Raw genomic sequence first — 21,488 nt, forward strand, 5'->3', positions numbered from 1 at the left:
CACCTCTGAAAATTGATTCTGTAGTTAGGAATCAGGAACCTATGTCAACAATATACTGTCCTTTGATCACCACATAGCCAGTGTTGTAAGAAAGTCCTTTAATTATTGCACAGCTTCAATGTAAATGTAATGTGTCTAGATCTAAGGATGTAATTGTTCCACTGAAGTCAGCAATTGCTAGACTGATCATTGAGTATAACACGCCACTCAGTGTGTACCTGTCCAAACACTTGTCACAACTGCAATGAATACAGTGTTTTCTCATTAAAAAAATAAAGGTCCTAAATTGTAAAAACTATACAGACCACCTCAAAGCCTTATCTCTGTTGTCAGTATCATGCTTGCAACTGAATGATGACCCCTTACTTGCATAATGGGCTTCATCAGACCCTATTCTGTCAGACATATTTCACATTCACAAGTCCAGTGGTATCATAAAAACCTGCTCAAGAGATCTCAGTCTTTTTTTTTTTTTTTTTTTTTTTATGAAATAAATAGAATGCCCTGGAGGGCTACACTTGTATCACAGATGATACTACATCTATGGAACCATCTTTCACTCCACATAAATCAAAGTGCTTCTCTTACTCAGTTCAATTACAGTTTGGACAAATACAAGAGTAACCACAAATTCACATCAATCTAGCATCCCTGTCCCTCGTGGATAGGGGAAACATGTAAATGTCCCAATATATCCTTGTTTGGCCTATCTGTGGGCTATTTGCATGCAAAATATAAGGTCTGTATTAAAGCATGATCTGCTTTCATTTAGTATGAAAAGTGTATGTTTGTAGATTGTATGGATAAAAGGGTCAGTGCTGGCTTATTAAACAGGGATGGTTAGTTTCATTATTTTTAAGCAGTGTAACCTCTTCAACTTCACTCTGAAATTGAGGTTACCTAAAAGCATCTCAAGTAATTGCTGAAAATGCAATTAGTAACCCATTTAATCAGTGTTTTGGAGTTGCATGCAACTGCTATTACAGACCCATCAAAAGCCTATGCCAACCGGGTAAAAATAGAACACAAATAAATTCATCTTCTTCTTTCGGCTGTTCCCAGTTAGGGGTCGCCACAGCAGATCACCTGTCCTCTCATGATTGGCAGTGGAGTTTTACAGTGTCAAGTTGCCAGCCTGGCACTAAACCTTCCACAGAAGGCACACACACACATGCACTCACACCTAGGGCCAATTTAGACTGTCCAATCCACCTACAGCAGATATTTGGGATGTGGGAGGAAACTCACACGAAGGACATGCAGACTCCACACAGAAGGCACCCCAGCCAAGGAGAGAACCAAGAAACCTCTTGCTGTGAGGCGACAACGCTAACCACTGCACCACTGTAGCTGCCCATGAAACACAAATAAATTAGTTTATTTATTTATTTACACTTTCTCAACAGGATTAGTCCCACTAGGCTGAATAGCCTTGTTTCAGGAGGATAGCTAAGGTGATATTCATACTGACTGTGGAAAACTTCCCTACTCTTGTTTGTTTGGAGCTGCTAGATGGTGCCAGACTGCTGCTACAGCAGCAAGGAAGAGACCTAAGAAAAGCTGCAGCATGGAATGAAAGAGAAAAGCTATGGAGAATGTGAAGGTGGAAGATGAGAACTTGGAGGAAAAAAATGCTCGATATGGAGAATCAAAAAGCAGATAAAGCTTCCTGTGTGGTGGATGATACAAATAAACAGTGTTCAGCTGTTTGTCTCAATGGTGAATGAAGTAGCTGAGTCTGTTGGAGTGGTGCAGATAACAAAACTGGTGTTAGAAGGGCTTGTCGATGATGTTCTGTTGAAAATAATCAAGCAGGGTGATTCAGGTAAAAGTTCTGCTGTTCCACGGAGTGAGATGGCAGATAACTTTTTTGGAAGTGCTGAGGATGGTAATGTGAAAAAGGAGCTAGGTGATGCGGCAGTAGAGAATGCAGCAGCTAAAAGTTATGCAGCAGCGACATCAGGTAAAAAAGACGAAGAACAACAAACTGTAAGTAAAACTGTTTAAAAAGAAGACAAGGCCAACTGCGAGAATAAAAACAAAAATAAGAACGGAATAGGCAGATATTATTTATGGAATAATTTGTTAACTATTCTGGAATTTAAAGCTCAAGAAATGTTGCTATTTTTATACATACAGGGAGAGAGAGACTTTTGTGACTTAATATTTCAGTCTGAGGGGTTATTGATGAAATTTCTTGAATTCTGTGAAAAAGGAAGGACATTTTTCCAAGGAACAATTATTTGTTTCCTGGTAGTAATGTAAATGTTAAAAAAGATGTTAGATGTTACTTTGCAGTTTAGAACCAATGAACTGGAAGAAGATGTTAAAAAATGCAAGCAGGATTTTTTGTGACTCTATAGTTACCATTGTGAAAGTTACAGATGAGTAAAACTTTTGGAATGGAGGGTGGAGTTTGAAAGCTGTTTTGAAATGTGAAAAAAAAAACGTTAAAATATTTGCAAAGTGTTATTTTTGTGTCTGATCATAGAGTAATATTAAGATATGTTTGCCTACCTAAATCATGTTTCTTTTGTGGGGCCTTTTCTCATTTAATTATTGATTGTGGCAAAATGCAATGCAGCCAGTGTGGAGAGAAAAGACATATGCAAGCAGATGTGTGGCTGAATACAGGTTGTGTAAAAAGAAGGAAGATTCTGGATATAATGTCAAGAGCGAGCAGTAAATAATGAAAAAGAAGGGGAAAGGGAAGAAAATGCACATGAGGAAAGACAATATGAGGCTAATGGGCGCTAGCTGAAGAAGAAACAATAGAAAAAGAAAAAAAATATGTAAGGGGAAAAACGAAGAGAGAGTTTGCATGCAGGAAAAAAAGGTCAGAAGAAGGGACTGACACTATAATTTTTTTGAAGTTCAAGTCAATAAAAAATCTAATACTGAGGATCAAGGGCTTATTTCTGCAGAAAGTGAAGAAAAACATTCAATGGAGGAAAAAGTAAAAATAAGAAAGCAAAAATTAAAAATATTTCCCGTAAACTTAAAAAGAAAGTAAAGTAACAATTTCAGTATACTTTCAGTAAATATGAACAGTATTATTAATACTTTAAGAAGGTTATGGATACTGGCATGTTGTTTTAAACATGATGTTATGTTAGAGGATGCAAAATTCCTGAAAAAAAAAAGAAGACTGCAAACAGAAAAACAGGTCTATATCACTTAATCGAACAGTCTTTTTATCAAATCTCTGTTAAGCAAACTCACTTTACCGAAAGCTCACTTTAGCGCACAATCATTTCAGTGAATTTTCTGACAGGGAAAGAAACTAGTGGGTAGGCTAGCAACCGTACGAAACACTACACAATTTAAAACACAGAAAAGTGGGGGCTTACCCTGCACCTCCCCATGGGGGGGCTGTGCCTCCCACACACTTCCTAACTAAATATACCAACTCCAAGATCACACTACAGTGGGGAAAAGGGTAAATTCCCAATGATGGCCAACTACTTCCTTTCCCTATGAGTAAATTTGCTGAAACGATAATTCACTAAATTGTACTTTCTCTAAAGTGAGTTTGATTAATTCAGATTCTCCAAATAGAGTGTTAGACAAAGTGATATAGACCCAAGAAAAACTGTGTGTGAGTGTGTTTGTGTGTGGAGGGGTGGGGAGTGTAGCAGTGATATATAATATTGAAGTGAAAGTTGTCCAGTGAAGCTGAGTTGTGTAGAAACAATAGAAATATTAGACGCAATGTTGGCAGTGGCGGCTGGTGACTTCAAATCAAAGGGGGGCTGCAGGAGTCAGCTGAATGGGTGGAGTCAAGGGGATGGGGTGTGGCCAACCAGAAAGGGGAGGAGCTATGCTCAAAACTACAAAAACTAACTTTAATTAAATACACTCCCCTGGGTGGCATGGCAAACCATCATTATGAGAGTCCAATCAAGACAAAAATAAGTGTAGAAGAATTAAAATATTTCAATGCATTGGCTGCATGACAGCTTACTTAACATCTAGATGGAAACAAAAGGTTGTGAGGCATGAAAAAATAAATTACTTTTTAAATACATTACTGGAATGCCAGTCAAAATCAAGTACAAGCAAAGCCAGAAGCACTCAACTCAAACCACTTCTCCTTGCACTGCAGTTCTAATTATAATTTATATTCAGCTTTATTAAAGTGCCAAGTAACATGCTGAAAGTAGAAATCTCTGTGATGCCCCCACTTGTAAAAATGTTTCTTATCCAAAAAGACCTGCTGCCTGACAACTATCTACTTGTTTCATGGGAAAACATGTAAGTAAAAAATGAAAAGCAAACAAGAAACAAGCTCAAGATACATTGCTTAAAGGATTACTGTACAGGTTATGGACCACACATGATTGGCATTCTGTTTAGTTTACGGGTAAAGTCTGTAGAGATGACTGGAAGTCTCCAACAAGTGTAATGAGCTTTTTAAAATAATGGAATCCTGTCCTTTAATACCCAAGGCTTATACATTATCTAGTCAAGTATTCTCTGCATGGCAACAACAGAAAGGCTTTCAATGTTGGCAATTCTTTAACAGTATGCTTATTAAAGCTTACTTGCATCTTATGATCTCAGACAAGCTTACATTATGGTCATTAAAGCATTGCTACTTAAACACAGAGCAACAGGCACTTTGAGTAATAAGCATAAATCAACAGTACAAAAATATGACAGAAACCAGACCTTTCTGCAAAATCAAGGACAGATGAAAAGCCACTGTAGTACTTGTGTCTACCTTGGATGGGGGGGAGAGGGGGAGACACACTGCACATTTATACTGCATAACTACTCCTTGCCTTGGTTGGACACATCCAGAGTCAGTACATGGTGGAGTGGGGTGCAATAAGTATGTCACAATTTGAAATGTCTCTGGCTGACTGTGATGGCCCTGACACATTTGTCATACCTCTCAACCTCAGAGCAAGAAATCTGGACAAAGCCATACACAGAAGTGGGACAAATGCCCACAAATAAGGACAATTTTTAAATATTGCTCTAATAAACTTAGAAAGATAATAGAACAGGTCTTGCATTAGTATGACTTTTCTGAAGGGTATAAAATCTGAAACTCAAATGTCTGCCATTATTTTCTAACTTCCGTCTTTAGTGATTTGTCACTAATTTGCCAAAAAACACAATTTTATGAAAAATGGACCAAAAGTGATGTAAAAATATAAAATAGCCACACAATACAGCTGGGAACCTGTCAAAGAAGGGACACTTTAATATTAGTACTGCTAACTTGAGCAGCTGACAAAATAAAAGAATCTACATGCATTTCAAGTAATCTATAACTTTGATTATTACAGTTATTTCTTAATTGTAAACCCTCCATGTTTTCTTCCAAAATTGCTATTTTATGGAGGGATTATTAGGGAAGAGCAACATTTTAAGCCAAAATCGGAGACAGTTGAGAGGTTGGCTATGCCTAATTCTATAAAGCAATTTATTTGCATGTACCTCTCAACCTGTTAATGCAGTAAATCTGAACAAGGCCAAATATACTGGCGAACATATAAACAGTACTAAAAATTGCTCTTGTATAAATTGAGACAGTTGATAGAATAACAGTTCTTACTTTAGCATGCATTTTTCTGAAGGTTATGAAGTCTGAAACTCAGTGTATCATTATTTAGTGACTTAATTTCTAAATGATTTGCCAGAAAACTACAAATTTTATGAAGAGCAAACCAAAAATAAGAAGCAAAAATCTATTCATTTTTTGAAAATCTGGACAGCTGGGAGGTATAGTTCAGCTGGGCCTGTCTGAGTTTTCTGCCCTTCCCCCCTGACAAAATCACGGTTGAAGAGCCTCTGCAGCCATTCCTATGAACCATTACTTGGCTATTTCACTCCATTTACCATAAACACTAATGTGCATACTGCTTTACTTGTATGATGAGTTGGACTTCATTTGAAAGTTTTATTTTGTATTTTACAGCACAAACACTAAGTCATCTACTAAACAAAGCAATGCAGTCTCACAATGAAAACTTAGCATTAAAACTTCTCTGCTCTTGAAATTCACATTCATTGAAACAGCATTGAAACCCACATTCAAAGAAAATACATTTTGCCAGTGGCAGATAAAGATTAATTTTGGGCTGTTTTCAAATCATAGGCCCCTTGCATATGAAACATACATGTGCTCTTTGATACACCTTCCTCATTGTATTAAATTATATTCCTTGTACAATATATTACAGTTGTTAGAGGGCGTTTTAAATTTGTTTTGAACATTTTTCCAGAAAACAATGAAACAAAATGCATGCACCCATAATGACAAAACTGCCCAGTTCAGAACATTTATCATAAAAGTCTACTCAGACTTCCACAGTCCACCATTATCAGTAAATATGCACAATTCTACAGTCCACCATTATCAGTAAATATGCACAATTCTACAGTCCATTATCAGTAAATATGCACTATCTCTGAAGAAGTAAAAGTCATCTAAATAATTCCACATTAAAGAAATCTGTAACTAATGAAGAGGTTGCTGCTAGCAAACACCTTTATATTTCATGGTTTCATCGAAAAATAAAGTGCCTGTTGCTCCTCAGGAATAAATTGCCTATATTACATTAAAAAATGATAAGCTAGTAATATTGCAAGAGGAAATGGATGGCAAACTGATAACGGACTCATAGTTAGTATCTTCACCAAGGAGAACATTCTCAGTACAGCAGCATCCACCCCTTGTGGGAGTAGAACCCACAGCCTTCTGCATCAAAGACAAGTACACAACTTGTGCTATTAACAAGGCAAACCAACTTCACTTAAGCAGCACTAAACTTCTGTTCGCCTGCAACTCTCAGCTCCTTGTAAAATCTACTCAATACTCAACTTTGCAGCACAGGAAAACTGGAAAAAGCCAAAATGTATTGGGGGGGTCAAAAGCCCAAAAACCAGGGACACAAACATTGCTTGTATAATCTTGGAAAGTTGCTAGAACCATACATTTTACTGCCAAGCTCCCTGTGCAAAACAGAGCAACATACCACTACGCCAAATCAGCTGCTTTGTAAAAGAGGAAGACTGAAACTTAAATGGCTATCATTTAGTGAATTCAGTTCTCACCATAGCTGTCAACCTCTTAGTACAAAACACCTGGACAAACCCAGTACTGAGAGAATACAGCCCTCAAACATTCAGTGAATTCAGTTCTTGCCATAGCTGTCAACCTTAGCACAAAAGACCTGGACGAAGCCAATAATGAGGAATGCATTCCCAAAAATAGGGACAAATTTCAAATATTCATCTTATAAACTTAGAAAATTGCTAGAATAAAAGGTTGTGTTACTATGTATTTTCTGAAGAACATGAAGTCTGAAATTCAAATGCCTGTCAATTTTACTGCTGACAGAATAAAAACAATTTTCAGCAGAGACCCAGGGAGAAATACTGCAGACAAGTCTTTGTAAAATGATAGGGCACCAGAGCAAATCCACACAAACACAGGGAGGAGATGCAGACTCCACACAGAAGGCACCCCAGCCAAGAATCAAACCAGAAAACCTATAGTTGTGAGGCAACAATACTACCACTGAACCATCAATTATGCAAAGACTTAAACATTCAGAAACCTGAAGTCTGAAATTCAAATGCCTGTCAATTTTATTTAACATTTATTAATCAGGACAGTCTGACTTGGAACAAAAAAAAATTCAGCAGAGGCCCAGGAAGAAATAATGCAGACATGTCTTTGTAACATGGGAGGACACAAAAGCAAACCCACACAAACACAGGGAGAAGATAAAGACCCCACAAAGAAGGCACCCCAGCCAAGAAGCAAACTTGAGAACTTGCAGTTGTGAGGCAACAATGCTACAACTGCCCCATCAAATATCAAGCATTACAGCATTTACAAACCACAGATATTATGAGGAACAGATCAGATCAAACATGAGGCAAAAATCTGCAGTTTTTTTTTCACAAATGGTGGTGGGTAGGGAATTAAGGTCTTTAAAACCTGCATACATGGTACAGGATTCAAGCCTGAGGTATTCCCTACCACACACACAAACACCTGTAGTAGCAAACCACAAAAACTAAATATACTGCATTGGGTGCCAAACAGTTGTCATGAGAGCCCAATCAAGACAAAATGAAGTGTAGAAGAATAAAAATATTTCAATGCATTGGCTGCATGACAGCTTAATATCTAGATGGAAACAAAAAAGGTTGTGAGGCCTGAAGAAATAAATTACTTTTTTTAAGTACATTAATGGAATGCCAGTCAAAATCAAGTATAAGAAAAACAAGCAGCACTCAACTCAAACCACTTCTTGCACTGCAGTTCTAATTATAATTTATATTCAGCTTTATTAAAGTAACATGCTGAATGTAGACATTTCTGATGCCCCCACTTGTAAAAATGTTCCTTATCCAAAAAAAGACCTGCTGCCTAACAACTACTTGTTTCATGGGGAAAACATGATCAAAGTAAAAAATGAAAAGCAAACAAGAAATAAGCTCAAGATACATTTCTTAAAAGGATTACTGTACAGGTTATAGACCACACGATTGGCATTCAGTTTATGGTTAAAGCCTGCAGAGATGACTGTAAGTCTCCAAGTGTAATGAGACTCTTAAAATAATGTAATTCTGTCCTTTATTACAAATACTGGCATATGCATTTCAATACCTAAGGCTTATACATTATCTAGTTAAGTATTCTCTACATGGCAACAGAAAGGCTTTCAATGTTGGCAATTCTTTAACAGTATGCTTATTAAAGCTTACTTGCATCTTGCAATCTCAGCCAAGCTTACCTGATGGTCATTAAAGTATTGCTACGTAAACACAGAGCAACATGCACTTTGAGTAATAAGCATAAATCAACAGTACAAAAAATATGACAGAAACCAGACCATTCTGCAAAAATCAAGGACAGATGAAAAGCCACTCTAGTACTTGTGTCTACCTTGGATGGGTGGGATTCTCTGCACATTTACACTGCATAACTACTCCTTGCCTTGCTTCGACACATCCAGAGTCACTACATGGGGGAGTGGGGTGTAACAAGTATGTCACAGTTTGAAATGTCTCTGGCTGACTTTTGATGGCCCTGACACATTTGTCATACCTCTCAACCTCAGAGCAAGAAATCTGGACAAAGCCATACAAAGAAATGGGACAAAGGCTCAAAAATAAGGACAATTTTTAAAATATCGCTCTTATAACCTTAGAAAGCTAATAGAGGTCTTGCATTAGTATGAATTTTCTGAATGGTATGAAATCTGAAACTCAAATATCTGTCATTATTTTCTAACTTCAGTCTTTAATTATTTGTCACTAATTTGCCAAACACAATTTTATGAAAAATGGACCAAAAATGTGATGTAAAAATATAAAATAGCAACACAATACAGCTGGGAACCTGTCAAAGAAGGGACACTTTAATATTAGTACTGCTAACTTGAGCAGCTGACAAAATAAAATAATCTACATGCATTTCTGAAATAAAAGTAATCTGATTATTACAGTTATTTCTTAATTATAAACCCTCCATGTTTTCTTCCAAAATTGCTATTTTATGGAGGGATCATTATGGGAAGAGCAACATTTTGAGTCAAAATCAGGGACAGTTCAGAGGTTTGGCTATGCCTAATTCTGTAAAGCAATTTATTTGCATGTACCTCTCAACCTGTTAATGCAATAAATCTGGACAAGGCCAGATATATTGGCGGGAACATATAAACAGTACTAAAATTGCTCTTGTATAAACTGGGACATAAATCTGGACAAGGCCAAATATATTGGGGGGAACATATAAACAGTACTAAAAATGCTCTTCTATAAACTGGGACAGTTGATAGAACAGGTCTTACTTTAGCATGCATTTTTCTGAAGGTTATGAAGTCTGAAACTAGGTGTGTAAATATTTAGTGACTTAATTCCTAAATGATTTGCCAGAAAACCACAAATTTTTATGAGGAACAAATCAAAAATAAGAAGCAAAACATCTATTCATTCTTTGAAAATCTGGACAGTTGGGAGGTATGGTTCAGCTGGGGCTGTCTAAATTTGCTGCCCTTCCCCCCTCACAAAACCCTGGTCGAATGCAGCCTCCCTGCAGCCATTCCAATGATCCATTAATTTGCTATTTCACTCCATTTACCATAAACACTAATGTGCATACTGATTTACTTCTATGATGATTTGAACTTCATTTGAAAGTTTTATTTTTGCATTTTACAGCACAAACACTAAGACATAACAAACTTGGCATTAAACCTTCTCTGCCCTTGAAACTCACATTCACTGAAACAACATTAAAATCCACATTCAAAGAAAATACATTTTACTTGTGGCAGATAAAAATTCATTCTGGGCTGTTTTCAAATCATAGGCCCCTTGCATATGAAACATACATGTGCTCTTTGATGCACCTTCCTATTGCTTTGAACATTTTTCCAGTAAACAATGAAACAAAACTGTCCAATTCAGAACATTTCCATCATAAAAGTCTACTCAAACTTCTACAGTCCACTATTATCAGTAAATATGCACAATTCTACAGTCCACCATTATCAGTAAATATGCACAATCTCTGAAGTAGTAAAAAAGTAATCTAAATAATTCCACGTTAAATAAATCTGTAATGAAGAGGTTGGTGCTAGCAATCACCTTTACATTTCATGGTTTCATCGAACAATAAAGTGTCTGATGCCCCTGTGGAATAAATTGCCTAAATTACATTAAAAATAAGCGAGTAATATTCCAATAGGAAACGGATGGCAAACTGATAACAGGCTCATAATTAGTATCTTAACTTTCAGCATTCACCCCTTATGGGAGTAGAACCAACAACCTTCTGCATCAAAAGCAAGCACACAGCCTGTTGTGCTATTAGCACTAAACTTCTCTTCCCCTGCAGCTCTCAGCTCCTTGTAAAATCTGCTCAATACTCAACTGCATCTCAACTTCGCAGCACAAGAAGTCTGGGAAAAGCAAAATTTATTGGGGTGGGTCAAAAGGGCAAAAACCAGGGACACATTAAACATTGCTTGTATAATCTTGGAAAGCTGCTAGAATAAAATGCTGTGTTACCATGGTACCACCATACATTTTACTGCCAAAGTCCCTGTGCAAAAAAGAGTCAGAACATACCACTATGCTAAATCACCTGCTTTGTGAAAGAAAAATGCTGTGTTACCATCGTACATTTTACAGACAAGGTCCCTGTGCAAAACAGTCAAGAGCAACATACCACTACGCCAAATCAGCTGTTTTGTGAATGAGAGGAAGTCTGAAACTTAAATGGCTATCCTTTAATTAATTCAGTTCTCATCATAGCTGTCAATCCCTTAGCACAAAACACCTGGACAAACCCAGTAATGAGGGAATACAGCCCTCAAACATATTCAGTGAATTCAGTTCTTGCCATAGCTGTCAACCTTAGCACAAAAAACCCGGACAAAGCCACTAACAGGGTATTACAGTCCCAAAAATAAGGAAAAATTTCAAACAGTCATCTTATAAACATAAAAAATTGCTATAATAAAAGGTTGTGTTACTATATATTTATTGCTAGAATAAAAAGTTGTTTTACTATGTATTTTCTGAAGACTATGAAGTCTGAAATTCAAATGCCTGTCAATTTTACTTCTGATGGAACAAAATCAATTTTCAGCAGAGGCCCAGGGAGAAATACTGTAGACACGTCTTTGTGAAATGGCAAGATACCAGAGCAAATCCACACAAACACAGAGATAAGATGGAGACTCCACAAAGAAGGCACCACAGCCAAGAATCAAACCACAAATCTTGTAGCTATGAGGCAACAATACTGCCACTGCACCATCAAATATGTAAGAATTTAAACATTCAGAAACCTGAAGTCTGAAATTCAAATGCCTGTCAATTTTATTTAACATTTGTTAATCAGGACAGTCTGACTTGGAACAAAAAAACAATTTTCAGCAGAGGTCCAGGAAGAAATAATGCAGACATGTCTTCGTAACATGGGAGGACACAAAAGCAAATCCACACAAACACAGGGAATAGATACAGACCACACAAAGAAGGAACCCCAGCCAAGAATGAAACCTGAGAACTTGCAGCTGTGAAGCAACAATGCTGCTACTACACCATGATGATACTATTTCTGAAAGTGTACTGGCTTTGGTGTTCTCATTAACTTATTATTACATTTTGAGTAATCGTCTAGTAAAACATATTTGTATGAGAAAACTAGTAAGTAATAGAATGATAAGTACTATGAAATGTACCTTATTTACAGATGTCCAAATGTTTCTGACAGTGTACGTGCTAAAAATTCAACACGGTGACTTAATTCATACAGATTAAATTTAGTACTGCTTGTGTTATAAGTGAAGAAAACAAGTCACTGTAAATGACTCAGTGGGCAAGATTCGGAAGCAAAGTTCCAAGATTGTGTAAAATGCCTACCACAGATAGATCAGTTTATGAAACTGTGGAAAAGCAATTCAGAGACAAAGACAGCTTTAGTCTCAGTGAGAAAGACCTCTTCTCTGAGTCACTGTTTGGTACTGCTGGTACTAAAATCACCTTGCAGCAGTTGTGTCCTCTGGCTGTCCAATTATCATGTTGGCAAAGATATCATTCCTCTCAGCTGCCCACAAGTTTGCCAAATATCCTCAGGGTGCCTTATATATTTGTGTGCTCTTTGTATCATTTTTCATTTGACTAAGTTACAGAGGCTTATAGTCATGCAATAATAGCAGATTTAAGAATTTCACGCTTCTTATTGTTTGACCATTTATGTGGATAGAATGCCTGCTGTTCTGATAACTTTTTAAATGAATTAGTTGTTGTGTCTTTCGGCTTTTCCCAGTTAGGGTCGCCACAACGGAACTCCGGTATTTAAAATGATCTTGACTATGGCCATTTATTCCTCCATTACCTTTGGCTATGTCCAGAATTATTGAGCAACCATATTGACAGATTTGATAGTCACCTCTACATCCACACTCACTCATCCACCCACAATCACGCACACAGACACAGGCACATATGCGCGCACACACACACACACACACACACACACACACACACACACACACACACACACACAGGCTTCGATACCATTCTAAACACACACCAGTCCATTCAAATAGGCTTCCCTACCATTCTAAACACACACCAGTCCATTCAAATAGGCTTCCCTACCATTCTAAACACACAGCAGTCCATTCAAATAGGCTTCCCTACCATTCTAAACACACACCAGTCCATTCAAATAGGCATACATTCATTCACACACTTCCCTACTATTCTAAACAATAATTAACACACTTACCTGTCCTTGCTGCCCATTCTCCATAACGTTAATCCAAATGCCCGTGCAATAATCCACAGTCCCGTGAGATTCCCGTGATCCAAACCCTAATCCACAGTCCCGACGCTGACTGCTGCTGTTGCAGTCTGGCCCCGACGTGTTTTCCCAGCGAGTCTGTGCACTTTAAAAGTGCACAGACGTCTCCTATGTTTCCTTACCTGGACTGCCGGACTGCATGGAGCATGCGCAGTAGACTCGCAGTAGTCTGGGCTACTGTGCATGCGCGAAGTCCACGAATTTAAAAAAAATTTTTTTTTCTTTTTTTTTTTTTTTTTTTGTTGAGGGGGCTGCAGTCCAGCAGTTCGATAGCACAGGCCGCCCCTGAATGTTGGTAAAACTGAAAAGGTTAACTGTTGTTATGAGATAGAGAGAACATGTTTGTAGAATTATAGCATTGCATCCACAAATATTAGATTGAGGTGATTAACGTGGAAATTATAATTACATGGGACTTTAATTGTGATTTAAGGAGACATAAAAAGATCGGGCAAGAAATTAAAAAATACACTAAGTGATAAAATGTTGTAAGTTAGGTGTGTAAAACAAAACTCAGTGATCTTACAGAAGGAGACACTTCTATCTGAAACTGATTAATTTTGCATTATCAGAAGTCTTGTGGGTAGCAGATGGTGATACAGTTGTGACAGGTTTCTCAGACCATTTAGCAATATGGAGTTAACAGTAGAAAGGAAGTAGATTAAAATATGAAAGGGAATAAAAATAATTAATTAAAAATTATGGGATGAAACTGAAGTGCCAGATCCTGAACAATGGGATTAACTCTTAGTGGAATATTGTCATTGTGGTAATTCCCTGGAGTAGATGACTTCCTGAAGGATATAACAGTGCATTTTTTTGCCATTTAGTTTCAAACCGTGATTTTGACACCATTTATTTATTTGAAACAAACCTTCCTGCAGGTTGGCTAAGTCATTTGTGGATTCAATGACTGCTTCTAGCTTGCAGTCGTCTGCAAACTTAGTCAGTCAGAACCCTTTGGTATTGGCTTTTACTTCAGAAAAATAAATGCCAAACAGTAGAGGTCCAAGCACAGAACCTTGCATGACTCCACTGCTGACTGGTCTCTTTGTGGAAGTAACTTTCCCTAGTTTTATTATCTGTGTCCTATCTGTGAGCAAGATGGCAATCCAGTGGGGTTTATTACCAGTTTATTTGGTTTTCTACTATGCCTGAGTAAGGAATTGTATCAAAAGGTTTGACCAGGTCGATGTATGAGGTATGTACTATTTTGCCTTCATCACTTGCTTTGGTGAACTTTCCCAAAAAATATCCACTAAGATGAGTAAGCATGACCAGCCCTTGACAAATCCTGGAGTCAGTGTTTGGAGGTTTTTTATATTCTAACCGATCAGTTTCATGATAACACTTTTCATGGCTTTGCATATGAAGTTGATCAGACTTATGAGTCTGTATTTTTCTGGGTCTGTGGAAGATTCTCCCTTATGCAGGGGAATGACTGCAACTGTTCTCCATTCATTTGGTACAAAGCCTGCATAGAGGCTGAGATTGAACAGTGTTGCTATAGGTGTGGATAAATCATGCTTCATGCTATTTAAGATGCATCCAGGGATATTGTCAGGACCCATTGATGCAGATTTGTAGCTTTTGATAGCGCTATTAGGACTAGGTCTTGTGTACAGATAAAGTTAAAAAGAATTTGAACAATAAATTACTATTAGTGAATTGGGTAAAGTACTTAAGACAGTAAATGTTAATTCAGTATCAGGCCCAGATGGTATAAAATATGCTATGCAGAATAAATCAGTGGACTGGCAAAGAGGACATTTTATAAATGTACTGAATGAATGGAGAAAGGCTTTCTTGTGTAGAGTTATGTAGTGAGATGTTGCAATTTATATGGAAGAAAGATGAGAAGAATGAAATAAAAAACTGGAGCCCCATTACTTTAAATAGTACAGATTGTAATATTTTTATGGGAATAATGCTGATTAAAATTAAATGCAGGATTAGATATTTACAGAAGAAAGTAGACATGGTGTAAAACAAAAGGAATGCCAAGAGTTGTTATTAGTTTTGAGAGAAATTGTAGTTGATGCTATAAGTAAAATGGAGGATGTGAAACTTATGGTAGCTGATATTAGTAAGGTATTTGATACAGTGGGACATGATGCTTTGTGGAATGTTATAAAGAAATATGGAATAAGTAATAGAATTAGGAAAGTATGCATGTCAGTATCTCAGAATAATAGGATCGCAGGGTTAGTGAAGGGGTGGCTGATTAAAGAAATATGCATTAAATATGGTATAAGACAAGGATGACCAATGAGTGGGATATTGTTTGCATTATGGATAAATGTGACAGTGAGTGAAGTAGCTTATACTAGACATTTGATGCAAAAGGAGGTGGTGATATTAGTTGTTCTGACATGCACAGATGATATAGCTATAATTATTGAGAACACAATATAGAAGAGGGATGTTTAAAGGAAATTAATTTACTGGAAAGGCTCACCCAGACTCTGCTACAGTTTGCTGTGAGGGAAAGGTTAGTTTGCTTTTTATTTGTTGTATTTTGTATTACTTATTGCCTTTTTCTATTTTGTATACTGTGATTTGTTTTCTTTACATTGTGTTTTACTTGTATTTTGCTTGTAGCTGCATACAGGCTAATACACTCAAGTGTACTAGCCTTTGATAGCATTTAGTCGAATAACAAAGCATTTACTGTATTTTCTGTCTGTGTGTAAAAAAACTAAAAAAAACCCAAAAAATACTTCTGCTTTCCTAACTTTCCTAGCTAGTTGTTCCAGTGATCAGATTTTGCTGATCCCTGGGCTTTGTATTTGGTTCCTGTGTTCCTCCATTTTCTTGTGTGGCCAGAGGGAAGTTTCTTTACTCACCAGTGAGAGTGGGGAGTACTGAGCTGCCTGTTTGTCCTCAGAGGAGTGGTTAGAGACAGTAACTGGTAATTCATTGGCCATTTTGGGTCATTTCCTGTTTTTTTCCAGCCCCCTGCTATAAAGCACGCTTTAGCGCAGAGTTGCCACAGGAGCACACAAGAGCAGCGGCGGTTAATCAAGGTTAAACTATTCGGGCTACCTAAAGTCCTCTCTTCAAATTTTCCCTTAAAACAGCCTTCCTTGAACTGTACTGCTGATCTAACCAGCGTATTCTATATCTAAAAAGCTCAACTCTACTTGATTCCTAAGTAGAATTTTCTCTATCTGTAAAGCCTAGCACTTGCTCCTAAAGTACTTTTTTACTTGATATAGCACTTTTATTATACATAGTACCCCACCAGCCAAAAACCCCTTCTGACCACCCACATCCCCCGGAGTCTTTTAAAGTCCTTGTCTATTCCTTCTAGCATGTCGAGGGATCAGTTGCTAGTGTCCTCTCCTGCTCAGCTGGTGAATCTGGGAATATTGAGGCAATGTTACAATTGTCTCATGTACACGGACAACCCTCTCCTTCTCCCACAAAACACAAATACATGCAAGAGATGCAACTATATAGCCAAACTGGAGGCTGAGCTCTCTCAACATAGTACTGGTAAGACCAGACAGGAGGAGAAGGTAACCACACACACCACAAACCCAGTCTCACATAGTACTATCACAACTTCAAATCATACACATAAATACACAAAGACATATTCGGAGGCTCTGATCAAAAATCTACCAAAACAGCAGAGGCCACCAAAGCAGACACCCAAACAACTGCCATCTCAGGACACAACACATGCAACACATAGACCACATAGTCAGTGTGCCAAACAGTCACAGCCCTTAAGGCCAAACACAATGCCAGACACACTGCGTCATTGGTGACTCCATAGTCAGACACACTGACGTCCCGCTCACCAGATTGAACAAGGAAAAGGTCACAGTAAGCTGCCTGTCAGGCGCTAGAATCCGCCACATAATGCAAGCACTCAGGTCTCTCAACAGCAGGTACAAGTACGACTCTGTCATTGTCCACGCTGGTGTGAACGACCTGAGACGTACCTCTTGGACTACATGAAAGAGACATAGAGGAGCTCTCTGATTATGTAGCCCAGGCAGGTATGACCCTGACCTTGAGCAGTATCCTACCTTCACCAAGAATGATGCCACAATACAGTGACAAGATGATCAGCTTTAATAATTGGCTTAAACTCTGGTGTCATTCAAAGGGGATCCGATGTCTGTCTGCCTGGGATGACATGCTGGACAAGCCACGCTGCTTCGCAAGGGACGGCTTGCACCTGTCACCCTGGGCTTCCGGATATTGGCAAAGGCTCTTGCCACCCCATAGTGCCTTTTTTAGGCAAGGCTCAAATTCTAAACCTACCACCCTAGAACACAAAAAAGGAAAAAAACTAAGGGTAATGCTGCTCAATGCCAGAAGTCTCAACCTCAAGATGCACGCACTCGAGGCCCTTCTCAGTATGGAGAACATCGATGTCTGTGCTGTGACTGAAACCTGGTTCAAGGCTCCTGAGAGCACCCCGGCACTATCAGGTTTTACCTCATAGCATGCGTTCCGGCCCCAAAATCCAGACAACACCAAGAAAGGAGGGGGGGTGTCTATATTCATCAAGAACACCCACACCTCAAGGTTGGTGGCAACGCACGATGCATTGGAGACCATCCAGGTGCAATTAACCATAGGCAAGACGGCTCTACAATTTGTAGCATGTTACAGGCCACCCTTTCAATCTCAGGAACCTCACATAGCTTTCCTGAAAACACTGGAGGTGATAAATGTATCTCCAAACACCATCATACTAGGTGATTTCAACTACCCGAATATAGACTGGGATCACTACTCAAGCCCCAACACTCTAGCCCAAAGGTTCCTAGAGTTCATAAACTCTAATGCCATGGAACAACTAGTCACCATCCCCACAAGAGGAGTTAACATACTAGATCTCATCATCACAAACATGGGGTCACAATGTTCAACACCGGAGGTATACCCTTCACTGGTGAGATCAGACCATAAACTAATCTCACTGGAAGTCCACATCCCGGCCACACCGGAGATAAAAAAGACCACAGTGAAGAACTTCTCAAAAGCCGACTTCACACTTCTAAAGGCTAGTGTGGTCTCTTTTAAGGCCCCCGAGACTGCGGAAACCATTACTCAAGCTGCTGAATCACTTACAAATGCCTTATACCAGCACCTACAGGACTGCATGGATCAGGCAATCCCAAACAAAACAAAGACTCTTTGTACCAAAGGAAAGCGTCCAGTTTGGTGGACCCCAGCCATAAACAAGCTCTACAACAAAAGGAGGAAGCTACTACAAGATAGAGCAAAATCCTTAAAAGGGAAAACACCCTTGATCATTATAAGTAAAAAACTAAGATCTCTCATAAAATCATCCAAGGCATATTTTGAGAGAAGAGTCGCTAAGGACTCAAAGGACAATCATAAGGCCTTCTTTAGCTATGTTAGAAACCTGGGAGGAAACTCCCAGATATGCTCAGAATTAGTTCAAAATGATGTAAAATTATTGAACCTACAGACATTGCCAACATACTGGCTGACAGGTTCAGTGCAAACTCTCCCCCCCCCCAAAGGTGAGATATCTATACCAGAGAATTATAGCCCCCCAAACATCTCAAATGCTCAGGTGAGAACTGCTCTCTCCAAGGCAAAAAACACAGCATCCATGGGACCAGATGGTGTCCCCGGATGTGTGCTCCATGAACTCAATGAGGAATTAAACCCGCAGTTAGGGCAGCTGTTTAATCTCAGCCTCACCTCAGGATACGTGCCTAAGGAGTGGCGTACGGCAACTGTGGTCCCACTTCACAAAGGCGGTGCCTCCACCGACCCGGGAAATTACCGCCCCATCAGTTTGACAAGCTTGATCTGCAAAGCTATGGAGAGGATCATAATGGAACTCATAAATAAAGACATAGGAGACTTGCAGACCTTGGATCCGACCCAGTTTGGCTTTGTCAAGGGCAGATCATGCCTTTTAAACCTGGTTGACTTTTTCGAAACAGTCACCAAGGCCATTGATGAGGGAAAGGCAGTCTACACAGCCTACCTCGACCTGGCAAAGGCATTCGACACAATACCCTACTCAGGTATCATTGAAAAACTCATCAGCTTAAATGTAAACCCATACGTCACAAGATGGGTTGCAAACTGGCTAAGTGACAGAACCCACAGGGTCAGAGTTGCTGGTGCCATGTCAGACTCAAAGCCTGTCACAAGTGGTGTCCCACAGGGCTCAGTCCTGGGCCCTCTCCTGTTCAGTATCTACTTTTCAGAAGTACAAGCAAACACAGGAGGATTATGGCTGACAAAATTTGCAGATGACTGCAAACTGGGCGCCATAGTTGAGAACACATCTGACACAGATATCCTTCAAAAGGGTCTTATAGAAATGGAAAACTGGTGCCAGAGCCATGGCCTAAAGTTAAACACCAAAAAATGCATAGTCATACCCTTCGGGAAAAACAAGGTTACCCCTAGCTACCATATAGGTGGCAACCCACTAAGCACAGAAAAGGTTATCAGGGACCTGGGCACCCAGGTTGACAGTAACCTTTCATTTGACACTCACGTCGCCAAAGTAGTTAGGAAGACCTTCTACATTGCCCACCTGATCATGAAGGGATTAACATCTAGATCAAGGGAAGTCATCGTCCCCCTGAACTCATTACTCATCAGACCAATGATTGAGTACAATGCCCCATTTGGAATGTATCTGACATGACACCTACAGCAGTAGGAAAGGCCCCAAAAGTTCCTCACCAAAAGGATAAAGGGTCTCAAAAATATGTCCTATGCTGCCCGACTGAAGGAACTTCAGCTCTATTCAGTCGCTTACCGTCTGCTCAGAGGTGACCTGTGCCTGACATACAAGGCCATGTCCAACCCAGAATTGATGAACATGCTTCACCTCAAAAAATACAGATCCCTCAGAACTACAAGGGCGGGAGACCTGAACCTTGACACGGTTATTAATAGGACATGCTGGAGGGACAGATTCATCACCCAGAGACTCCCTATGCCGTGGAACAAAATCCCGGTACATGTGAGGCAGAGCACCTCGCTGGCTTTGTTCAAGAGAAATCTTGACCAATGGATGGGAGATCGCAGATATACCCCAGGGATTATCTCAGTGTCACTGCTTGACAGAGGCACAGCAAAATAATGGGCATAGTATCCTCCAAACTAAAGGGGTGGCGAAAGCCACAAAACTCTGGGCTAGGCTTATAAATGCGCTTGGGCAGATAGCCTAGTATGAACCTATGAACCTATTAAAACTTGAAAAGAGACCCCAGCTCTGTCTCTTGTGAGTCAGACAGAAATTTTTCCCACCCTCTCACCCAGTTACTATTGTGATCTTAAATACCACTGTCTTTCTAATTGCCTGCCCATTATGTTAATTTGACCATATATCTCATTTCTTCTCTGCTTTTACTGGCTGGTGTAAGCACTAAATTATAATTTTTTGAAATCACTCCCCTTCAACTATTTCAGTTTATTAGCCATCCTACTGTATTCCATAGTACCAGAATACAAAAGTGACCACCCCCTTTCAATCTATCTTGCTATTTTAAAAATATTAACTCTTCACTAAAACTTAACTTTCTAGACAAGTAAAACTTAAGTCACCTACTTTCAGGTTTCACATCTAACTCCTCTAGTGCACACTGCCAGTTATTGGAGAACTTACATCCTGCCTCTCAGTAGTCATCTTGGGATTAATGCTTCTGCTTTCCCCTGGTGTGAGAAGGAATGCAGTTACAAAATTTCCTGGGGACTGGTGATCACCAGAAAGCTTAATAACTGCTTTATAGCTGAAAGCTTGGAATCTGTGCTTATATTCTGATCCTGGTGAGAGTAGGAGCAGAGTGCATTGATTCCTGACTCTTTCTGTTTGGGAGTGAGTGTCTGTGCTTAACATACCTGATTGGTCTGGTTGCTATTCGAGGCATGTACCAGAAAAAGGCTACAAGCCTGCAGACCCTTGCATCATCTGGGACAAGACTGTGGATCGCTAAACAGGCCGTGGCCTCCTTTTCTTCTTGGGATTTTTGCTAACATTTTGCTTCTGATGAGAGAAGAAACAAATGAGTATTGTATCCCAACAAATTGAAGCTTTGGTGAGATCAGCACTAGTAGTGGCCAGGCAGTAGCCATTCATGTGACTCCCCTATTTTCATAATTCTTGACAAGCTAA

The sequence above is a fragment of the Protopterus annectens genome, chromosome 1.part0 (genome assembly GCF_019279795.1).
Source record: "Protopterus annectens isolate FY-2018-M chromosome 1.part0, PAN1.0, whole genome shotgun sequence".
NCBI classification, from domain to species: domain Eukaryota; kingdom Metazoa; phylum Chordata; order Ceratodontiformes; family Protopteridae; genus Protopterus; species Protopterus annectens.